The sequence below is a fragment of the Aquarana catesbeiana genome, linkage group LG13, assembly GCF_042186555.1.
Source record: "Aquarana catesbeiana isolate 2022-GZ linkage group LG13, ASM4218655v1, whole genome shotgun sequence".
Taxonomy (NCBI): Eukaryota; Metazoa; Chordata; class Amphibia; order Anura; family Ranidae; genus Aquarana; species Aquarana catesbeiana.
The window spans coordinates 191,334,210-191,359,379 of record NC_133336.1 but is presented as its reverse complement, the minus strand read 5'-3'; the positions used below and the strand labels follow the sequence as shown (position 1 = coordinate 191,359,379).

The following is a 25,170-nucleotide window of genomic DNA, read 5'->3' as shown; positions in this document are numbered from 1 at the left end:
CTAGGACATAGGCCACACGGTGTCACTGATTGCTAGGACATAGGCCGCACATTGTCACTGGCTGCTAGGACATAGGCCACACAGTGTTATTGGTTGCTAGGACACAGGCTACACATGTCACTGGTTGCTAGGACATAGGCTGCACAGTGTTATTGGTTGCTTGGACATAGGCCACATGGTGTCACTGATTGCTAGGACATAAGCTGTACATTGTCACTGGCTGCTAGGACATAGGCCACACAGTGTTATTGGTTGCTAGGACACAGGCTGCACGTGTCACTGGTTGCTTGGACATAGGCTGCACAGTGTTATTGGTTGCTTGGACACAGGCTGCACGGTGTTGTTGGTTGCTAGGACATGGGCTGCACACTTCCATTGGTTTCTAGGACACAGTCAGCCTAGGACACAGGCCACACAGTGTCACTGGTTGCTAGGACATAGGCCGCACCGTGTCATCGGTTGCTGGGACATAGGCTGCACAGTGTCATTGGTTGCTGGGACATAGGCTGCAAAGTGTCATTGGTTGCTGGGACACAGGCTGCACAGAGTCATTGGTTGCTAGGACATAGGCCATACCATGTCCCTGGCTGCTAGGACATAGGCCACATGGTGTCATTGGTTGCTGGATATGGGCTGCACCATGTCACTGTTAGCTAGGACATAGGCCACATGGTGTCATTGGTTGCTGGATATGGGCTGCACAGTGTCATTGCTTGCTAGGACATAGGCCGCACCATGTCACTGGTTTCTAAGACATAAGCTGTGCAGTGTCACTGGTTGCTAGGACATAGTCTACACAGAGTCATTGGTTGCTAGGATGCTTGAGGCCCAGGCTTCATAGAATCATTTTTCTCTTAAAATCAAATAAACAGACACAAACACGCCATTGACCTACTTGTCATACGTGAATTATTTTCCAATCAGGGTATCTGACCCAACAAGAAGTCACATGGACTGTACTGCGATCTGTCCTCAGTGACCTCACACATGTACAGATTTATGTATTTACCATATTGAATGGGAACTCATCCATCCAGATAACCAGTCCTGAGATGCCCTCTATGGAGAGGGATTTCAGATCCGGTGTATTTGAATACCGGAGGTGGGAAATGTAGGCAAATGTATTTTTCAAATGACTTCCAGGAGCAAACACAAAGCTTTGAGCCGTATTGGTGGAAAGACAACGTCGTAAGTCCTGAATGAGGGTGGAAAACGTTCTAGATGGTCACCAGCTCTTCTCTTTAAATCCAGGAGCTCACCAGCCATGGTGGCGGACTGACCGTTTACATCTGAAATCCACATAAGGAGGCCGTTTTACCTGCCAAAGGATCTGCATTTGTCCATCCAGTCCTGAGATTTACACAGTTCTGCCGGACAGCACAGTCAGAGTAGTGATCAGACTGCCCTCTGCTGCCCCCAACCTATCATTGGGCAACGAAAGATGAAGCCATCAATCTGCCCTTTACTATGGTAAGTATGTACCTGGTCATCACAAGTGAATGCGGGACACCTGATTGGCTGCAAGCCTTCCAGACTGAGTGCAGCAGTGCAGAAGATCCCTAGAGGTTGATATCAAGTCAGGTACTAGTGGTATTTAATGATACATTTAATGATTTGTCAATGAATATTATAACTGCAATATTGAGTGTCCTCTGCCAGGAGTTCACAATAAATGACTTTGTTGGTAGAAGGTACATTGCATCAGTCATACGAGATCTTGGCAGGGACATTGCATCGGTCATGTCAGATGTTGGCATCGGTCATATGAGATCTTGGCAATCACCCCAGTTGTGGCTTCAGCAATAAAAAAGGAAAATCAAACCAGTCTAATCCTCAAACACAACACACACCTACAAGACAAGTCATTCTGTGTACCGGCCCTAGATTACACTCCATACTACTGATCCCTGGAGGAGATCACACCTTACTAATGACAAACATAATCCTACCATCAACGTAAAATCCCACGCAAGTATAACCGCAAAAAAAGAGACAGCGCTGTGTGTGCATCTGAGACCTCTGCTTTTATTAAAAATAGATTTAATGGATCTCTAGTGGCTCTAGTCTGTAATCTCTGGGGGCTGCGGCCTCTAGGCTCTGGGGGCTGCGGCCTCTAGGCTCTTGGGGCTGCGGCCTCTAGGCTCTGGGGGCTGCGGCCTCTAGGCTCTGGGGGCTATGGCCTCTAGGCTATGATGGCTATGGCCTCTAGTCTATGATGGCTATGGCCTCTAGGCTCTGGGGGCTATGGCCTCTAGGCTCTGGGGGCTATGGCCTCTAGGCTCTGGGGGCTATGGCCTCTAGGCTCTAGACGTTTGTACGAGGCACCTGCAGCTCTCCGGATGTGGGAAAGTACCAGGAATGTTACAGGATGCTGAACCCACACTGCAAGTGTTCACTACTCCTTTATGTCTGTAGGGGGGGCAGAAAAAGCAGTCACTTCTCTGATTCTCTGCTCCTGCAGGCTCCTCCACACTGCTAGACTGGTCCCCACAGAGTTCCCCCTTACATCAAGGTCCCCAACAGAGTCCCCCTTACATCAGGATCTCCAGCAGAGTCCCTCTTACATTAGGATCCTCAGAGTCCTTCTTACATCATGGTCCCCATCACAGTCCCCCAGACATCATGGACCCCATCAGAGTTCCCCCATACATTAGGGTCCCCATCAGAGTTCCTCCATACATTAGGGTCCCCACCAGAGTCCTTCTTACATCAGGATGCCCATCAGAGTTCCCCCTAACATCAGGGTCTCCATCAGAGCCCCTCTTACATTAGGGTCCCCATCAGAGTCCCCCTAACAGTAGGGGGGTCCCCATCAGAATCCTCTTACAGCATGATCCCCAGGGTCCCCAACAGAGTCACCCTTACATCAGAGTCCCCCTTACATCAGGGTCCCCATCAGAGTCCCCCTTACATCAGGGTCCCCATCAGAGTCCCCCTTACATCAGGGTCCCTATCAGAGTCCCCCTTACATCAAACCCCTATCATAATCACTGTAAGGCTTACAGCATAGCCGGGGGGCTGAGGACATTCTATTCTCCTGTGAATTCTGGGGATACTCGTGGTCCTAGTAGCCAATACCAGGAACGGTTCTACAGGCCAGATAAAATTTTGTAGGGGTCCGACTTGAAGTTTGGAGACCCCTGATCAAGACTGATGAAGGGACCATAATCCTTGAGAATGCCGAGGAACAGTCCAGTTCTGGAGCATGGGGGGGTACCGTCTACTGGGGGAGTGGAGGTTTAAGTAAAAGTGCTTTTACCGTTCACTAAACTAGACAATCACTTGACGCATGCAGTGTGGGGGTAGACTAGACTTCCTTCTTCTGTGGAATTGCTTTAGGCAATTTTTAACCAAGTACCAAAATATCAATATTTAGGTAGAAGTACGTGGGCGGTAAATGTAGCTGTTTAGGCACTGCATGCTATCCTCATTACAAATCACAAATAAAAGTGTGGTCACCCTATTGCAGGAAGTGGCTGAACAAGGACCTTCATAGGAGGACCTTCATAGGAGGACCACCAGGTATTCTTTACATGAAAGCCGATGATCTGAAAATATTGAAGCCAACTTGTGAAATGACTTTACTAGTCTAACCACTTGAAGACCCGGCCTTTTCTGACACTTTTTGTTTACAAGTTTACTTAAAAAAATAAATTATTTTTACTTATAACCCCCAAACATAATACATTTTTTTAGCAGACACCCTAGAGAAACAAAATAGCGATCGTTGCAATTTTATATATCATACAATATTTACGCAGTGGTTTTTTTAAATGCAATTTTTTGGGGAAAAATACAATTTAATTAATTTAAAAAAAAAAAAACACAATATATACCCCAATATTTTTGTAAAATATGAACGATGATGTTACGCCGTTTGCGCATGCTCGTGGAATGGCGACATTGTCCCTCATCACTTTTATTCCTATTACAAGGAATGTAAATATCCCTTGTAATAAAAAGAAGGATGACAGGTCCTCTTTATGGGGACATCTGGGGTCAAACAGACCCCAAACCTCTTCTTTACCTTTAAAAGCAAAGCATAAAAAAAGAAAAAAAAAATGTTTTTGATCTTTTGCTTAAAAAAAAAAAAAAAAAAATTGTTTACTTCCACCCTTGACTGGAAGTGACGTTGTGACATCATGACGTTGCTCTGGTCCTCCAAGGTCATAGAGGCGATCAGAGATGAAAAAAAAAAAATTTAAAATTAAAGTGCCCCGTCCCGCCGAGCTCACGCAAAGAAGTGATTGCATACATAAGTCGCGCCCGCATATAAAAACGGTGTTCAAACCACACATATAAAAGGTATCGCCGCAATCAGAGCGAGAGACTTCCTCTGTAACTTAAAACTGGTAACCTGTAGAGATTTCTAAAACGTTGCCTATGGAGATTTTTACTTTCAATAGTTTTTTATTGATTTTTTATAAAGACATAGAAGGGAAAAACAAAAAATAAAGATCTAAAGGAAATACATAACACATAGTGTAGCAGAATGAACACTCAATGTTTACAATGCACAAAAGCAAGGGCGCCGTCAGTTGTATTCGGCCTATGGAGATTTTTAAAGGTCAAAGTTTGTCCCCATTCCATGAGCCGGCGCAATTTTGAAGCGTGACATGTTGGGTATCAATTTAATCGGCGTAACATTATCTTTCACAAAATTGGGCTAATTTACTGTTGTCTTATTTTTTTATCTCAAAAAAAATTTCGCTTGTAAGACCACTGCGCAAATACGGTGTGACATGAAGTATTGCAACGACCGCCATTTTATTCTCTAGGGTGTTTGACCAAAGTCCGACCATCCAGAACGCGGTGACGTACAACACATACGATGAGACTAGAAAAAGGAAGCGCAATAGCCAGTAGCCAATAGCTTCCGTCTCGTACTTGCTTCAGAGCAAGCGTAGTTTTTGGTCCATCAGAACAGCATACAGACGAGCGGGTTTCCCGATAGGAATTGGTTCCATCGGAAATATTTAGAACATGTTCTATTTCTAGGTCCATCAGAATTTTCGAAAAAAAAGTCAGATGAGGCATACACACGATCGGAATAGACGATGAAAAGCTTCTGTCTGACTTTCTCTGTCGGACATTCCGCTCGTGTGTACGCGGCATAACACTCCCACACTCCCACCCCCCCAAAACTGACAACGTTTCTGTCTGCTGTGCCTCCTGTACTCCTTCATGCAGAGTTGGGGCGCTATAATACAGGAAGTGTGTTACTGGCCAGATTACCAGGTGAAAATAAAAGGAAAGAAAGCCTAAGGAAAAAACAAATGCTGCCATCACATCTAATGATTGGTAAGCTGCAAAATAATACATTTTCGGTTTTAGGTTTAATACCGCTTCTATGAGATTTTAGCGTTTGGGTTGGCGTCTACTTTAATGAGAATTCCTCTTTCCCCGGCAATGAAGGTTTAGTTCCCCCGTGTCTGAGGACGGCAGGAGGGAGAATAAATTGGCAGTCGAAGTGCTCGATCTCCTCGGAGGGCAGACATGGCTGCTTTCATGGGAAAGTTCAGTAAGAAGCGCGGCGATGTCTCTGCTGGTGCCGGGAGGCTCTCGGAATACTAATGTCTCCAGCGTTTTATCTCCAGAGCACGACAAAGAGCGTAGGAGGAGAGGAGAACGATGGATCTAATACATATTGTTTCATTGGCTTAGAGATAGGTCGGCGATTGTTTACTATCAGGGCAAAGCCAGCCCAATACTTATTGTCTGCAGAGCAAAAACGCACTTTTTAGACATTTCGTTTTTAACGCTCCCATTAAAGTCTATGGAGCCAAAAAATGCACAATTTGGCCCCAAAGAAGCTTGTGCTTTTTTTTTTTAACTTCACGCAACATGCACAAAACACAAAGCTCAAGTGTGAACGGGACTCTTTGGAATAATAGGATTCTTCATCTTGGGCCCTGGTGCCCAACCTGCGGCCCTTTGATAGACACTATATTACCAAAAGTATTGGGACGCCTGCCTTTACACGCACATGAACTTTAATGGCATCCCAGTCTTAGTCCGTAGGGTTCAGTGTTGAGTTGGCCCACCCTTTGCAGCTATAACAGCTTCAACTCTTCTGGGAAGACTGTCCACAAGATTTAGGAGTGTGTCTATGGGAATGTTTGACCGTTCTTCCAGGAGCACATTTGTGAGGTCAGGCACTAATGTTGAACGAGAAGGCCTGGCTTGCAGTCTCCGCTCTAATTTGTCCCAAAAGAGTTCTATCAGGTTGTGCAGACCAGTCGAGTTCCTCCACCCCAAACTCGCTCATCCATGTCTTTATGGACCTTACTTTGTGCACTGGTCTAAATCATTTGGTGGAGGGGGGATTATAGTGTGGGGTTGTTTTTCAGGGGTTGGGCTTGGCCCTTAGTTCTAGTGAAGGGAACGCTTAAGGCATCAGCATACCAAGACATTTTGGACAATTTCACACTCCCAACTTTGTGGGAACAGTTTGGGGATGGTCCCTTCCTGTTCCAACATGATTGCGCACCAGTGCACAAAGCGAAGTCCATAAAGACATGGGTGAGGCGTCAATATAGTGTATATTGAACATTATGTGTAGCCCTTTGGTGATCAGTCAGGGGCTGCATTTGAGGCCCCCTTTAGCTCATAAGTTGACAACCACTAATCTTAGGCATTCAGTGAATAGAGGCCACCTTAAAGCCGACCTTCACCCTAAAGGACATGTCATGTTGCCCTGCCTCCTCCCCCAATCACAATCTTCTTTCTCCTCTAGGCAAGAATTACATTTCCTTCTCCCCACCCTCTGTGCATGCACAGATATGCCGCAAGTCTTTGGGTCCTGAGCCAGCCCTGCGAGTTACCCCAGACAGCTATCGAGGAAGCCCGAAACCTTCCCCGTCTTTGCGCATGCATGGAAAATCACTTGGGCATGAGTAGATGCACCGACAATCTCCGAAAAGACCTGAAGGCTGGGAAGAGGCCTTCAGCGCATCTGTGGTGCCGGGGGGGAGGCGGAGCCTGTACAGCGTGTGACTGAAATTCTGCTTTCAAGGACCTCTCCACACTACGTGACATTTTCTTTAACTGAATCAATTCCAGTTACTTAGAAAAACTAGTATTCACATGACCATGCTGGTGCAGAAAAATGTAGCCTTGCTTTGGTTTTCCGCAACTGGATGTCATTGCGCCGTTGCAGTAGATGGACATGAATGAAATTTCACTTCTATAAAGATAGAAAAAAAGAAAACAGTGCCATTTTATAATGCAAGTGGTGCCATGTTGACCCATATTACTAAGCCCCAGTGGGAGGGACGAAACTCGTTGCAGGGAGAGGTTTGCGGAAAAGCGTAGACTGAGGGTGTTTCTTACTTCTACCTCACACGGGCTAGCTAGGAGAGTGGCGTCCATTCCATTCTATTGCAAGTGGTGCTATGTTGACCTCTATGACTAAGCCCCAATGGGCAGGGCGAAATGCTTTGTGGGGAGTGGTTTGCAGAGAAGCGTAGACTGAGGCTGTTCCTTACTTCTAACTCACAGGGCTGGATGGAAGAGCGGCGTCCATTCCATTCTATTATAAGTGGTGCCATGTTACAACCCAAGGCCACCACTCTCCACAGCTGGCACACAACAGACACCAACCTGCTTGCTATAAAAGGATTATTTTAGCGTTTAGGAATGTGTCATTGGGTGTTCAAGGTTCCTAATTATCAATAATAACTTAATATTGTTTAATAAATACAGACTATTTCTTGCTACGTAAATCTTCATAAAACCCCAGATTACAAAAATGCACGCCGTTACATGTTTGTCGTAGTTGAGTTTACAGTTGTATCATTAAATATCATAACCTCCAATTATCCCATAACTCAGCTAAATCAATTATCTCTCATTATTGGTCTTACATAGGATATTATTGTTCAATTTGCCACCCGATACTTGCAGAAGGATTAGACCGCTTCTCATTGCGTTTCACAGATTTTTTAAGTACTTTAAGTACCCTCACAACATGCCTGGTGTCTCCTCAAAGAAGCTGGGAGCTCCCCCAGCTTCCCCTGTGCACACAGCCCAACAGTCCTTGCCCGGGGCCCTCGACTGTACCCGAAAAAAAAAAAGCAAACCAACAAGCAAGCTCTACTAATCTGCCAACATGCCTGGTGTCTCCTCAAAGAAGCTGGGAGCTCCCCCAGCTTCCCCTGTGCACACAGCCCAGCAGTTCTTACACGGGGTCCTAAACTAGACCCCCCCAAAAAAAGCACACCAACAAGCAAGCTTTACTAGTCTCCCAACAAGCTTGTGTTGGAGACCACGCTAGACTGACTGGATTTATCACTGGTCATGGGTGGGTATTTTTGTGGGTAAGAAGGAAGAAATCCCTTCCAGTGAATTGTGCCCAATGATGGATTGTGCCCAGTGATGAATAGTGGTGATGAGCCCTCTTAGGGGTTGGGCTGCTACCTTTTCTGCGTGACCTTGTGGTCGTTTCAGCATGTAGACGTGTCCAGAGAAATACTACTTCTAAAGTATGGTTCATAGGTGTTTATTAAGAAGTAGCAACATGTACATCAAACCAACGCGTTTTGGGAAAAGGACCCCTCCTTCTTCAAGGCTGTTGCTGCCTACTATTGGATGGGAGCGGTTTCCATAGTGGTTATATTAAAAACGAGATCTCGCAAAACAGGATGGCAAGATGCCGGCTATAGTTGCAGAAGCAGCAGCCAACTGTTCCGATGCAATAACACCCAGCAACAACCCTGAAGAAGGGGGGGTCCATTCCCCTGAAACGTGTTGATTTGATGTACATATTGCTACTTCTCAATAAACGCCTACTTTTACAGGTTGTATTTCTCTGGATACCAGGCTATACTTGGTATCTTCTCAAAGAAGTTGGAAGCTCCACCAGCTTCCCCTGTGCACGCAATCCAGCAGTCCTTGCACAGGGCCCTCACCTAGACCCCCAAAAAAGCACACCAACAACAAGCAAGCTCTACTAGTCTCCAATGATGCCTGATGTTTTCTCAAAGAAGCTCCCCCAGCTCCCCCTGTGCACACAGTCCAGCAGTCCTTGTACAGGGCCCTCAAATAGATCCAGAAAACAGAACACCAACAAGCAAGCTCTACTATTCTCTTCTATGGACAACTTGCACCTATCACAATTTTTTCTTAAAAAGGAAGACAGACCAATCAGAATGAATGCCAACCTCAACATGGGCGTGGTCATTCATAATCCTGCAAGGTCTACAACATACCTGAGAGCATAAAGGGAATGCTGGATACCACCTTGTAAGAAAACCTGGAGTATGGGAAGACTTAGTATGGTGGGGTTATGAGGTTAAAGAAGTGCAACAAATAATATCACAGAAGAACAGCCAACAGGACAAACCCACACTCAACGGCTTAATGCCCAACCAAGACATGGGTAACCACCACACCGCATTCAAATGCTTTGCTATTAGTGTAAACAGCCCTTGGATTCCTTTCCATACCAGATTTTATACTTTAAGTTGGTCCCTGATGGAAATTGAACCTAGGATACTAGAACTGCAGGGCTAGAATGTGTATCAGTTAAACATCAGGTCAATACAAATCCATGAACACTGCACTATCCTCATGTGTTTCTATGCAGGACTCCTTGATTGAACAAGAACATTGAGAAAACATGGTCTTCATATTTATGTGGCTCGGTAACAGGTGTTCCCGAAAACACCAGATCATCAGCCAACAAAGTGATTTTAAGCAATGGCTTGGCCTGCTGCACCACACCTATGCCTGCAGTGCCCAGGTAAGAAAAAAACTCACCTTGGTATCCTTGCTCACTGAGCGTCTGTTGGAAATAATGAATAGCAGCCACACATTAAACTTTGCCTTGGACTGGTGTACTTGTGTCTCAAATGAACACTTGCTACAAAGTGTTGGCATTAATAATTCAACGCGGTGTCTATCTTTACACTGTGACATAATCCATGCTAATGGAGGAGATATTTCTGGAACAAGGTGACTACAGGTGTGAGTTTCTGTAGGCTACATGGATTCCTGTAAGGACGTGGCTTTAGGGTTGCCACATCATCCCTTTAATCCAGGACACACATTAATTACACTGGTTCTGTGGCTGATTAAAGTGGTAATTAAACTCACTTGGTGCTTTTTCTGCATTAAATCAGCCTCAGAACCTGTGTAATTAATATGTGTCCTGGATTAAAGGGATGAAGGGGCGGATGGAGTGTTAGCAGTAGAAACATCCCAGATATATTGCATCTAATAGCAGTACAGTGACAGGGCTCCAACTGGTCATACACATGGACAAAAGCCTCTACAATAAATGGAGGATGCTATCTGAGCACTGCTGCACACTTTGGGCAACCATGATCAGTTACTCAGAGCTGCCTCCTCTCTCCCCATCAACATGGTATGGCAGCAATGGGCTACACTATAGATGATCACCAATGGGGCATTTTGGGGGAAGGTTAAATCTCTAAAAAGCCATTTTCAAACTGGGTTTAGTTGAACCATAGGGTTCCTCCAGTGGTTGGTAGATGTTCCTCCAGTTGTGGTTGATTGACCTCCCTTGATGGTACCTCTATAGTTCTGGAGGCAATGCCACCTCACAGAGCCAGTGCCATGACACAAATTATCTTTTTATCTAACTGTAAGGGTGGCATTCTGACCACCAAAGGGGCATTTTTGGGCAAGGTTGAATCTCTAAAAATGATGAGAGTTTGGGGCAGCCTTATTCAACCAGGGTTCAATGGAGCCATATGGTTCCTCCAGTGGTTGGTAGGGGTTGGTTCCTTGAGCTGTGGCTGATTGACCTCCCTTTTGATGGTGCCTCAATAGTTACCAGTTGACGGAGTCAATGCTATGACACCAATGACCTTTTTTCTGACTGTAAGTGTGGTAATTATGACAACCAAAGGGGCATTTTTGGGAAAGGTTGAATCTCTATTGAGAGTTTAGGGCAGCCATTTTAGCCAGGGTTCAGTAGAACCCTAGGGTTCCTCCAGTGGTTGGTAGGGGTTCCTTACGTTATGGATGATTGATCTCCCTTTTGATGGTGCCTCTATAGTTCCGGAGTTAGTGCCATTTGGCAGAGCCAATGCCATGACATCAATGATCAATTTTTATCTGACTGTAAGGGTGGCATTCTGACCATCAATGGGGCATTTTCGGGGGAAGGTTGAATCTCTAAAAAGAATCAGAGTTTAGGGCAGCCATTTTCAACCAGGGTTCAGTGGAACCACAGAGTTCCTCCAGTGTGGCCAGCGTTTCTTGAGCTGTGGCTGATTGACCTCCTTTTTGATGGTGCCTCCATAGTTCTGGAGCTAATGCCTCTTGACAATGCCAATGCCATGACACCAATGATCCCTTTAACAGATTGTAAGGGTGGCATTCTGACCACCAAAGGGGCGATTTTCGCAAGAACACCTGATGACGTGCTTAGAGCAGTAGTTCCCCAATAAGAAATGTATTTCAAGGTTTCCTCTTGGACAAAAAGGTTGAGAAAGGACATTTTAGAGGGACAGCACACCTATTCAGCATCACACATGGTGACCTACCCAGTTGCAAACTCAACCAGCTCCTGGGACCTGATGTAGAACTTAGTGGTATACTGGTGTTCATACATACATCTAAAAACAATGAGAGTTTAGGGCAGCCATTTTCAACCAGGGTTCAGTGGAGCCATAGGGTTCCTCCAGTGGTTGGTTCCTTTAGCTGTGGCTGATTGACCTCCCTTTTGATGGTGCCTCCATAGTTACCAGTTGACGGAGTCAATGCCATGACACCAATAACCTTTTTTCTGACTGTAAGGGTGGTATTCTGACAACTAAAGGGGCATTTTTGGGAAAGGTTGAATCTCTAATGAGAGTTTAGGACAGCCATTTTAGCCAGGGTACAGTAGAACCCCAGGGTTTCTTACATTATGGATTATTGACCTCCCTTTTGATGGTGCATATATAGTTCTTGAGCTACTGCCACTTTACAGAGCCAATGCCTTGACACCAATGATCCTTTTACCTGACTAAGGGTAATATTCTGACCGCCAAAGGGGAATTTTTCTCAATAACACCTGATGAAGTGCTTAGAGCAGGAGTTCCCCAATAATGCATTTATTTCAAGGTTTCCTCTTGGGTAAAAAGGTTGAGAAAGGACATTTTAGGGGCCTAGTACACCTATGCAGAATCACACATGGTGACCTACCCAGTTGCAAACTCAACCAGCTGCTGGGACCTTATGTAGAACTTAGTGGTATACTGGTGTTCATATAGTGTTCAAAAAAAAAAAAACAGCTGCAAATAGATCTAAAACATTCCTATATATGCAAATGTTTCTTCTAGGACGTACGCATTACCTAAACTTTAAACAGAGACGGGTCAGCTACAACAACCCAGCTCAAGTTGCGGTTGGTTTCACTTGATGTGGATTGTGGGACCAGAAAAACACGCTGCATCCTTACAGGGCAGACATGAAAACATGTTTGGAATGTGATATGTCACGATCATTACACTATGCAACCAACATATTCTACAATATCAACACATTGATACCGAATTGGCAGAAAAAAAATAAACTAGAGCCTGAAAATAGCACTGCAAGAATTATTCAGGGCATGCTTATGATGCACACATTCATTTCTGCGTAATACTTCCTCAGGAGCTATTTTTACACTCGCTTTTTAAAGACTGTTACTACTAGACTTTTTTGTGGTCAAACCGCTTTGCACTGAGATCTGAGTCAAGCTGGTCATACATGAAGCAAATGTCATCAGGTTCCTGATGAAGTGTCCAGAAGTCAAGCTGTGGGTTGCCCTGTCAACACCACTCCACCTGACATCCTTGGACCTGCAAATCGAAGGAGCCGGGTGGAAAACTGTCAGCAGAACATTGACTTCAACCAATCAGATGCAGCTGATGGCTGTCAATGTACGAATAGCCGGTAGGCCATTAATGTGGTTTAACATGTATGGGGGGGGGGGGGGGGGGTTGATAGATCTGAGAGTGTACAGCCAGCCTTACTTTTAGCAATCAGCCAGGAATAATAGCAGAGAGTAGACTTTCAACTAATGCAAATGTCCTAATGAGTTTAAAAGTGATACCAACAATAAAAAAAAAAAAATGTAAATGACTGAGTCTTCAGTCATCTAAAAATCTCAAATCTGAGAATTATTCAGAGGACCATGTCAATGAAAGCTGTGGGAGTGACTCACACTTCTTATTTTTCATTACACAATTCAAAAGGACAAGTCAAAGAGATCAGTGAGCTACCAATGACATCCAGCAAACTATGCAGCTGTGCTAAAATTGGAAATTCCACTCAATTTACCTTAAAATAGATGTAAATCCTAACTGAATAACCTTTTCTATTGCATCTCGGTGTTGTTGATCTCCTGCAGCCTCTTTGCAGCCACTTTCTGTCTATATGCTCTCCAGGGGTGGCTGCATGGCATTTCTTGTGGTGGGGTTTCTTAATGGTGACAAAAGTGGACCATGCCTGTGCATTAAAGTGGTCACTTGTAGTCTCCATCAGAAGCCTGTGTTGGGGGAGCACAATTGGAAGGAAAGGCACAGAGCATTGTCACCCTATATCAGGAAGTGTCTGAGCAAGGGTCTTACATGGCAGGAATTATGTTAACGGAATCTGAATGTTTAAAACTGAAATTTAATTTGGAAATTACATTTAAAGCTTTGCTTGTTAAAGCTTTACTTTAACTGCTGCAAGAATTCAGGGAACACCTCACATGGTCACTGGGAGTGTACTTCCTGAAGCCTGTTCTTCTTAACCCGTTCTTTCTCTGTGTATCATAAATCACAGCCAGGCATCTAAGTCTAGCGACTGTAAAAAAAAAAAAAAGTTCATACTTGTATGTGAGAGATAGAGAGTATGTTCAGGATTTCTGCTAATGCGGGAAGAGTAGGTGATCTCCGGTCACCCAATAAGGAGGCGGGGTAGATAGGTGTACCAAACACCTATATATGAATTCAATTAACCTACATTACGGTATTAATAGAATGGTGCATTTTACAGTTGAAGAAGTCTTTATACTATAATAGATCAGGGAACCAGCTGACTTCGGTCAGATGTGAAAGCACAAAAAGTTGCAGTTTTTGAGGTGGTTGATTCATTTGTGAAAATGACTAAAAAAACCTCATCCTGACCATCTTCCTGTCCATTGCTGGAACCGCGTAGGTAAGGTGTGTAACATTAAACGAGCCGTCTCACATGGCAAGATGAGGGCTGAGGTCTTTTCATGCAAATGCATTTTTTAAATCACACAAATAATCTGGTAACCAATTTTTTTTAATTTTTTTTGTTCACATTGAGAGGAGCATCAGATCCCAACCAAAATCCTCTCCCCATATCGGCACCATTTCCTCCCCTTCACCCTCTCCCTGCCATTAGCTCCTCTCTTATACAGTATACATCCCTTTACTACCATCACCTCCTCCCATATCAGCATCTGCACTCCCTCCTACACCCTCCCGACCCCCAATCACCTCCCCCCCACACACACCCCAACAGACACCGCTTTTTCATATATCCCTTCCCCAACAAATCTATTCCAACAGTCCTCCTACACCCTCTTCCTAGTTGGCATCCCTTCCCCACCATCACCCCCTCCCTGTATACAACCCTTCCCCACCATCACATCCTCCACATCCCTCCTTTTTACACCATTACCTCCTCCCATATAAATCTCCCCTCCACCACACACCCTTTCTGCATACATCCCTTCCCCACCATCGCTCCCTCCCGCATAAATCCCCCCTCCACCATCACCCCCTTCCCGCATATATCCCTTCTCCACCATCACCCCCTCCCGCATAAATCCCCCCTCCACCATCACCCCCTCCCGCATACATCCCTTCTCCACCATCACCCCCTCCCGCATTAAACCCCCCTCCACCATCACCCCCTCCCGCATAAATCCCCCCTCCACCATCACCCCCTCCCGCATAAATCCCCCCTCCACCATCACCCCCCTCCCGCATACATCCCTTCTCCACCATCACCCCCTCCTGCATGTATCCTTTGTCCACCATCACCCCCTCCTGCATGTATCCTTTGTCCACCATCACCCCCTCCTGCATCTATTCCTTCTCCACCATCACCCCCTCCCGCATACATCCCTTCTCCACCATCACCCCCTCCTGCATACATCCCTTCTCCACCATCACCCCCTCTTGCATCTATCCTTTCTCCACCATCACCCCCTCCTGCATACATCACTTCTCCACCATCACTGTCTCACATCCCTTCTCCACCATCACCGCCTCCTGCATACATCCCTTCTCCACCATCACCCCTCCCCACATGCGTCCCTTCCCCACTTGCATCCTTTCTCCACCATCACCCCTTCCCACATGCGTCCCTTCCCCACCATCACCCTCTCTTGCATAAATCCCTTCCCCACCATCGCCCTCTTCCCACATACATCCATTCCCCACCATCATCTCCTCCCTGCATAAATCTATTTCCCATTATCCCCACCCCCATACATCCCTTCCCCATTCCCTACCATCACTCCCTCCCGGCAGCAGCGGCGGCCCCTCCATTTTTTTTTTTTTTTAAGCACGTGATTAGAGCCAGAGGCTTTAATAGGCTTCAAAAAAAAGGGTGGGCTCTGCGCCCGGAGCACAGCCATTTGTGCGATAATAGTGAATATGAATATTTGCTATTGTCACACGGATAATCATCCTGACCAATCATGAAGCGGGTCTTGAGACCTGTCACCTGATTGGCTTAAAAGACAGGCGATCCTATTGGACGCCTAGAAGGAGGAGGGAGGAGTCGCACGGCTGCCGTGATGCAGAGGAGGTGGAGACGCGATGGAAGCCGCCGCCCGGCTGAACGGGGGGGGTGGTTGTTTGTGGCGCCCCCCCCCCAAAAAAAAAAAGAAAAGAAAAACAACATAAACCCAGCAGTTATCTCTTCTCTAGTATAACCCTCTCCCTGGATACATCCCTCTCATTTTTATAATCATGACCTTATGTTTATATTCACCACTTTACCCACTGAACCACAGAGTTGGTTCTGATCACTCAAATAAAGGCCTTTATCAGAATTGGAAACCTAACCTGGAGTTGGTTTTGAATCCACAATGGTGTGCATACACAAGGTTTTGTTCAACTACTGACTGCCTTTAGCACGACGCCTCAGACAGTTCTGCATGGATCTCCAGTCATTTTACCTTCAATTTGCATCCAAAGAGACATCTGCACATCACGGAGAAGGAGGACATAGCTGAGCAGGTATGGATCCTGTTCTATTACCGAGGCTTCTTGGTGCACTCTAGTATTCCATTATTGTTCAAGAAACACATTTGGGAAAGTTTTTAAGAAAGAAAACCTTAGAGTGGAATAATAAACCCGAAGTGTGCTCAATGTCAAACCTTTGGCTCTAGAAGGGTAAGCCAAAGTACTCTTGTTTGGGCTTTCAAAAAAGCTTGGAAAGTAAACCTTTTGAATCAAACTCTACATGCACTGGAGTAAAGCTGGCTATACACATCTTGAATTTTGGTGAACGTCAACACCAGGCTCAACAGACTTCGACTGAGGAATCAAGGAGACCGTTAAAAAAAATTTGGACAAACAAGGAGCGCATCCAATCAGGTGCAATCACTATTCGAGTATTCTAACATGTGCCGGCAGCAGGGGCCTCATCTATCCATGCTGTTTACCATAGACGGGGTAAATTTATGTATTTCATGGGCTGAACGAGAGAAACTCTTATGCCCCATACACACGATCGGACATTCCGTCAACAAAATCCATTGATTTTTTCCGACGGATGTTGTCTCAAAATTGTCTTGCATACACACGGTCACACAAATCTTGTCGGAAATTCCGAACGTCAAGAACACGGTGACATACAACATTTGTGACGAGCCGTGAAAAATTAAGTTCAATAGCCAGTGCGGCTCTTCTGCTTGATTCCGAGCACGCGTGGAATTTTGTGCGTCGGAATTGTGTACACACGATCGGAATTACCAACAATGGATTTTGTTGTCAGAAAATTTGAGATCCAGATCTCAAATTTTGCATGACGGAAATTCCAATGGAAAATGTCCAATGGAGCCTACACATGGTTGGAGCTTCCAACAAGCATCGAACATTTTCCGTCGGAAAATCCGGCTGTGTGTACGGGGCATTACACGTATGGCCAACCTAACACAATATCCTATCAACAACGGCTCTGAGGGCCATTCAGAAAATAAGGATACCAATGGCTGGAAATTCGAGGCTGGGCCAACTGAGTTAGACTAAATGCAACTTTTTTCTTCATGCTTGTGTGCAGGTATAATTAATACAGGTTGCTCCAGTATGGAATACTTTCAGCTGAATCAGCCTCTCTCTCCATGGGTGAAATTCCTGACCAAGTCTAAACACGCCTGATTTCGGAGAGGACAGAACAAATACAGCTTGCTTGTTATACAAGGAAGATCCTAACCGCCATGAGCATGACAGAATCTCATTTCCCACACCACACTGTCCCTGAGCCAGGGAGTATACACAGAATTTCTCAGAATATATTAAAGTATTAATACGGGACCTATTGTGTCTTTTGGATCTGCCTAGAGTTCTGTTTTAAAACAGCAGCAAGAACAATTTTCAAAATCAGCATGATACTAAAGAATTGAGGTGTATGTATTATGTCCATCAACACAAGATCAACGTGCCACAATCCAATGAACTCCTGCCAACCTCGGGAGGAACCCTAGGATTCCACAGAACCCTGGTTGAGAAATGCCTGATCTACTCAATACGCAAAGCAAACATTCTGTCTTAAGCCCAATCCACATGTGCAGTTGTCAGCAATCACAACATACATGTAGTAATCTCTCCTTGACAACAAGACTACATTTTTTTCGTAGACATGACCATACATAACCCATGGTGTGTGTATTACATCCATCAACAAAACTTCAATTTATCGGTATCCAGCTCTTTTCCTGTACCGGGGGAATGCTATAAAGGAGGAGCAGATGTGGAGCAAAGAGGAGTTTGAGCTTAACCATTTGTTGACCAGCAGTTGAACTTTTACTGCTGGCCCGGCTGTTCTGTTGGGGAATACAGGCACGTGCGAGCGCGCCCACTGCTGCTCGTGCTGTGATTGGACACAGCATGAGTTAGTCAGCAGGCTCACAGCCAATGATCTTGGCTGTGAACGTGCTGATGGCTGTGGCCAACCACAGTACCTATATTACTGTGTTTATAAAAGTCTGTGAGTAAAATCAGCAATTGTTAGAATACATTTGATTTTATTGGATGTGTTTTATAACAGTCAGAGAGAGTAGAAAATTAAAAAAAAATTTGCGCTTTTTTTCTTTTATATAATAAAAAATAAAAAGTTCAGTGGTGATCAAATTCCAACCAAAAGAAAGCTCAATTTGTGTGAAAAAAATGATATAAATGTCATTTTGGTACAGTGTTGCATGACCGCGCAAATTGCCTGTTAAAGTAGCACAGTGCTAAATAGCAAAAGTTCCTTAGTCATGAAGGGGGTATAACCATTTCGAAAGTCAAGTGGTTAAAAAAAGGGGTACTTTACCCGAAGAGTAAGAGTCAGTCTGCTTGTCCCGAAAATGAAGAACAGTTGGGAACCCTAAAGATGGCCACAGGCAGCTCAATGTGTACAGTGCTCCAGATTTGGAGCGATAAGTTCTTTGAGTTTTTAAGAGGTATTACGAGTTTCTCCAGTGGTTAGAGCAGGGGTAGGCAACCTTAAAGAGGTGGCGCTCTACCTGAACAACATGGGAGAAGTCACATGGGAGCACAGTGTCGCCTGCTCACACCCGATTACCTGGATTTAAACCTCTAATTGCCATACTACTGTGTCGCAATCGTGCAGGATATAATAGAAGTCTATGGCTAAGCACAGCAAACGCGCAGGAAAACTGCACTGCACCCGAAGTGTGGGTAAACCAGAGTGCATCAATGTGAAAGCAGTCTTATACTATCATGCTCAGGGTATTGCTTCACACTGACCTGAAGACCTTTTCTTTCCGGCTGCTGGCACCACTCTGGAGACCTCTAGCCGGGATAAGAGCTGGAGTGCAGTTGGTATCACTCCACATGGGACAGGAGCCAGCACTACATAGGAGGCATGGCTTTATGCGGCTCTTGCTCCCTACTACAGCTCCAACTTTACAAGTAGTCCCTCTGCATTGCACTCTGAAGCTCTGGGAAGCCCAGACCGCGAGCTACCAGTCACCTGTTTACAATCTACTGATTGCTGACCCCTGGGTTAGAGGATATCATTGGTGCAATATCTTCGTGCTATAAAGCCCAATCCTTGTCTAGGTTATAGAGCAGAGTGAAAGATCAAAGTACCACGTTGATGTGGCAAGGATCGTGATAGATTCTGGCACTCAAGGGACAGCAGATCTGTCCCTTCCTTTGGTCTCAGAGATATATACAGCAGTCTATGGCCATGTGAAAGATCAAAGTAATTAACATAAAAGGCGCCTGCTTCCCTGTGATAAACAATGAAGCTGCCTTCCCTATAGTAAAACACTATTAAACAGTGAAACCAAGAAGGAACATAAAACAACTCCAAAAAAGTCCATAAATAAAGTCCATAGATCAACCGTGGTAATCCCACACCATGAAAGTGTAGTCTTCTTATGTCTGAAAGATGATCTTCCAACAAAACATCAATTGCCACCACCAATGCGAGAAGTGCCCACTCACCCTAGCTTTCCTGAAGATGCGATTTGTGAAACTAGTTGGAAGCCTCACAGGCGTCGTCCCTTTCGGCTACTTCTGATGTCACGCTTGGCCTGAAATTCCTGGTGGTGAAACGCACGCCGATCCTAGGAGAAAGAAGCGGTGACATATTCAAACTAAAGGCTGTATACATTTGTGCCGAATCAGGGCACAGTTACATTTTAATCTGGTGCAATACAAAAAAAAAAAAGAGAGAGAGAGAGACTAGGATAATTATTTGGAGATCTGATCAATTTGGATGGGCTAATCAATATGCTGAAGCGCTTACTGACCTTTATTCATTTGGGAGGTCACTGGAGGTACGGTGTGTGGCCAGTCACATTTGTGGTGGCAATTGGTGTTTTGTTGGAAGATCACCGTTCAGACATCTATGGACATTATTTATGGACTTTTTTGTAGTAGTTTTATGTTGAGGTTGAAATAGCGACAATTCCTTGTTTTTACTGAAAGATCAAAGTACCACCATTGATGTGGCATGTATTGTGATAGATTCTGGCATTCAAGGGACTTGCTGAGGGACAGCAGATATCTCCCTGCCTTTGGTGTCAGAGATATATCCACCAGTCTACAGCCATCTGAATACTGACCAAGCCTTGCCTAGGTTATCAAGCAGAGTGAAAGATCAAAGTAACACAGTTGATGTGGCATGGATCGTGAGATTCTGCCACTCAAGGCACTTGCTGAGGGACAGCAGATATCACCCTACCTTTGGTGTCAGAGATTAATGCAGCAGTCTATGACCATCCGAACACTGACCAAGCCTTGTCTAGGTTATCAAGCAGAGTGAGAGATCAAAGTACCACAGTCGATGTAGCATGAATCCTGACAAATTCTGGTACTCAAGGGACAGTCGATATCTCTGTATCTTTGGTCTCAGAGATATATCCACCAGTCTACGGCCATCTGAATACTGACCAAGTCTTGCCTAGGTTATCAAGCTGAGTGAAAGATCAAAGTACCAAAGTCGATGTGGCATGGATCCTGACACTCAAGGGACAGCAGATATCTCTGTACCTTTGGTCTCAGAGATATATCTACCAGTCTATGGCCATCTGAATACTGACCAAGCCTTAACTAGGCTATCAAGCTGAGTGAAAGATCAAAGTACCACAGTTGATGTGGCATGGATCGTGATAGATTCTGACACTCAAGGCACTTGCTGAGGGACAGCAGATATCACTCTACCTTTGGTGTCAGAGATATATCCAGCAGTCTATGACCATCTGAACACTGACCAAGCCTTGATGGCAAAACAGCAACCATTCGGCCGTCATAACAACTAAAAGGTACTGATTGGCATTTTTTGAAAATTTTGTCTGATGTTAGGGAATCTCCCTTGCATCCCAAACCAAGTATGTTGATAGACACATTGTACCTGCGTGTCTAACCACCCTCTAGTGTTTATAGCCAGCTATATACTGTGCCTAAACTGGTATTTGCTACCATTTCCCTACCCCCACACCCCTGCCCAAGGCTACAGTGCCCATGCTAGGACACACTGCAGGCTTCCACCATAATAACAGGCATTCTGTTTATAATTAAAGTGGAATTTTGTTGGGGGTGGGGGTGGGAGGACAGAAAAGATCAGAAAAACAGATGTTATCAGCAGACACTGGCACTCCATCAATAGAAGCCTTTGATCAAACAACATAAACAAGTTATATAAGGCAAAACAGAACAGAATTCAAATTCAGTAGGAAATGCAACAATCCAATTAACAGTTCCCGTGTCTTCTGTATCTGATATCAGTACTTTTTCTTCTGGTTTTTATAAGGCTGAGGGTGCCCAGACAACTTAAAGTGAAAGTGGATGATGAATGCACAATGGGAGTCCATTTGGGAATGCCCATAGTGCACACCAATGTTCTCCTTGGCCTTCTTGGAGAAGGAACCACGGAGGAAGAGTGTGATAAAGGGGCAGTTACAGCTCGAGTAAGCTATCACGGGATGAATTGATACTGATCGGAACCCTTTCCTAGCCGATCAATAGTGCCCATCTACGCTGGTCATGCATGGAACTTATAAATACACTATAGGGCCAAAAGCTGGTGGCTGGGGGTAACTTTTGTATAGACTTTTTTTTTTTTTTTTTTTTACATCAGGCCTTCTATATGGCATAAACATCAACACAGATGCAATGAGCATAATTGAGAATGCCTTCCCTCCATTATTACAAGGGCACCCAGGTCATCGAATTACAGAAAAAATGGGAAAAGATGGACAGCTGCACTGTTGCAACACCCAATTCCAATTTACACTTTGCCCAAGGACAAGCTTTAAGGGAGTACTTACTCTAGGCAGGGCTGCCTTGTACGACACCAAAGTACAATTGTTCCTTCCTCTCCACTTCCCCACTGGCCTGTGCTCACATTGTTGCAGGCTTGTGGATGCTTATGCCATCACTTCACATGAATGCGTGGTGAGTCCAACTGAACTGTGCCCAAGCCCACCTCTTCAAGTGGGCCAGTGCCACGATACAGAGTGGTCAGACCAATCAAACTGGACTTTTGTGGGGGACAAACGTGCTTGAGGATGGTACAGATCACTTAGTGTGGGTACGCCCTAAAACTCCCATCCCTACCTGCAACCCATTTACAAACTTTTAGGAAAAAAAGGAAACTTTTTAAAAGGCATTTACTACTCACCTGACTCTTCGACCCGTTCCTCATGCTGGTGCTGGCTTTGGTTATCAAGGCCGCTTCCACCTGATTTCATCAACGTGGTGTTACCACACGGTTTAGTCTTCTGGACCCTGAGAAGACCTTACCACTGGACAACCAATAAGAAGTGTCCAGGTCACCCAAGCAAAAATGCTGATACCCAATGGAGAACCCTCCCACATTGCTGTAAAAAAAGGAGAAGACTCAGGACCCACTTCATCACATGACTTCAGGTTTAGCTTAGTATGAGGGACTTTTAGGTAGGACTGTGAAGGTTTATCATTTATCCAGGTCTTGGTATACCTAGTATTAGGTGGTCACATTCACCTAAGAAGTTTTGTAGCTTATCCAAGTCACTTCTCGTTAGAACTTTTAGGTAGTTTTTATTTTTTTTTTTTAATAAGCGATTTAGATGGGGATGAGGAAAGGAGGGGGTTACGGCAATCCTAGAGAGGAGTTTTAAATCCCACATTATTTCCTGAAACTAGGAATCCCGTCAGATAGACATTGTATTAATACTCTCCATTTTCATTATCCTAACTCCACTTTAAGAATACAGCAGCCATGAAAGGGTGCCTAAATGTGACTTCAAAGACCAATAGGAAACTGACTTTGGCCCAGCGCGCTTAGGAATCAGCACTCAGTAAATGACCTGGTCAAACACGCCCACCCTCTTCTTCTGCAGTCTGTGTGAGAACACTTGTGCTGAGGGGCGTGGCTGTTACTCAGCTCTGCCAGCCCAGAGCACTGGAGTAGGAGGAGAGAAACTGATATATTAGGACGTTTTAAGCAAAATTCTGCCATGGCTTATAAAACGTGGAGACTCAGGAATATAAACATTTGTCAATGTCTATCGGAACTACACTGTATCAAAGCAACCTCCCCCATCCATACATGTCTCCGGGCTTTATTTTTCTGAGAAAACACTTAGAAAAAGACCACCCTAGCATTTCTGGCCATCTTGAGTAAGGACAGATGATGACATTTGCCTTGGCATGGAAACTAGGATGTAATGCCGCGTACACACGGTCGGACTTTACGGCAGACTTTGCCCGGCGGACTTTGACGGACTTTACGACGGACTTTTTGAATGAACGGACTTGCCTACACACAATCCACCAAAGTCCGTCGAATTCGTATGCGATGACGTACGACCGGACTAAAACAAGGAAGTTCATAGCCAGTAGCCAATAGCTGCCCTAGCGTGGCTTTTTGTCCGTCGAACTAGCATACAGACAAGCGGACTTTTCGACCGGACTCAATTTCGACGGATTGATTTAAAACGTGTTTCAAATCTAAGTCCGTCCAACTTTTGAAAAAACAAAGTCAGCTGGAGCCCACACACGATTGTATTGTCTGACGAAATCCAGTCCGCCGGGCAAAGTCTGCCGTAAAGTCCGCTCGTGTGTATGCGGCATAACTAAAGACATGTAAAAAAACAGTTTAAAGCAAGCAAATGTAATATACTTTCCTATCCATTTACTAATGCTAGCAGCATAAAGATTCAAAAAAGTCAATGTTGATTGAGAGTGAAGTTCCACTTTACATCCCATCTCCCGGGAAAGAAAACTTCTCCCTTGCACTGGCCAGCACTCTCCTCTATTCCCCTATGCTCTGGCAGTGGACTTTCCCATCTAATGTAAGGTTATGGACCATGTATTGATCTTCATGATGTCAGAGGGCATACAACTGCCAGAGTGTAGGGGAGAAGATGTTGCTAGCGCTGGTCTTACAGCCCATAAGGAACCCGTGGGACTGGGGATCAAGTAAGCTACCCTTGAGCATTTAACCCTTGTAGTACAGGGGCAGCCTCACTGCAAGGGAGCATTTATGTCTTCCCAAAGTTCAGTGTTAATTGGATTATTAAGCTTCTGAATAAAAACCTGCATTTTGTAGGCGAATATCAGTGAGGCATGAAATGACTCTTTCCAATGTTACGGGAAACTATTCAACATGCAAAGATGATGGGAAGATCTTTTGGATGTAAATGCCATGCCCTCAGGCTCACTCTCTACATCTCCATTCCCCAACCACCTCTCCTCTCAGAAAACCAGTTTTTTAATGTCAGGCAAGAGGTGACATTCCTGAGGACCCACATGCTTTCTGTGCAAGTCTTGATGTGATGTCCCCTTCCCCCCAGGGAGGTTCACAGGTCACGTCAAGTCACCAGAGATCCAGGGAAGATGAAACAAAAAATATTCTGAGATCTAAAGGCTCACAGACCTTTTCCTAGGGTCATACACATAAATACCAGAGAGGGGGTCAGCCAACTTCCCTAGGTGCTACAGGAATGTTCTATAGTTACATCCACCCCATGCCTCTGATTTAACCTCTTCTTTGCTAAAGAAAGAAGACCACGCAATTTCATTTTGGGCCAGCCTTTCTTTAACCTTTTTATCCCAGAGGAACCTTTCAAATCATTTTTAGGTCTCAGAGAACCCGTGCTGAAAATTATTATATCTGCAGGTCAAAGTTCATTAGTGTGATTGGTAGGTTGTTGAGCGTTTTAACGAAAACAGACTATGGTTTACGTAGAGTATACTACTCCTACTATGGATCATTTATCAGTGTTCTCCTGCTTCATACCCCCCAAAACATATTTTCATTAATTATCATGAAGGGAAATAACAATAATAATAATAATAATAATAATAAAAAACAAGAAAGTCAGTAGAAAAATGCCCTTTAACATTGACGGTCAGTAGGAGGAGAGCCCCTTAAAGTGGGGATCAATAGAAAAGTAGCCTTGTACTGTACATTAGAGGTACATGAAGCAAACTTTCCTCAGCCCTTTTAAAAGGGATGGTCCATTTAATAGTAATATTTTAG

General features: G+C 44.7%; 1 protein-coding gene across 3 annotated transcripts in view; it reads right to left on the bottom strand.

Moving 5' to 3' along the window:
* LOC141117013 (death-associated protein kinase 2-like) overlaps positions 1-25,170 on the bottom strand; it is a 147,660-nt gene that overhangs the window by 108,151 nt on the left and 14,339 nt on the right. For 2 of the 3 annotated variants that reach the window (XM_073609581.1, XM_073609579.1), the window contains exon 2: positions 19,647-19,768. The exons of the other annotated variant lie outside the window; for it this stretch is intronic. The gene's annotated coding sequence lies outside the window, so the exon portion shown is untranslated. The remainder of the gene's footprint in view (positions 1-19,646; positions 19,769-25,170) is intronic. 3 annotated transcript variants of the gene reach the window in all.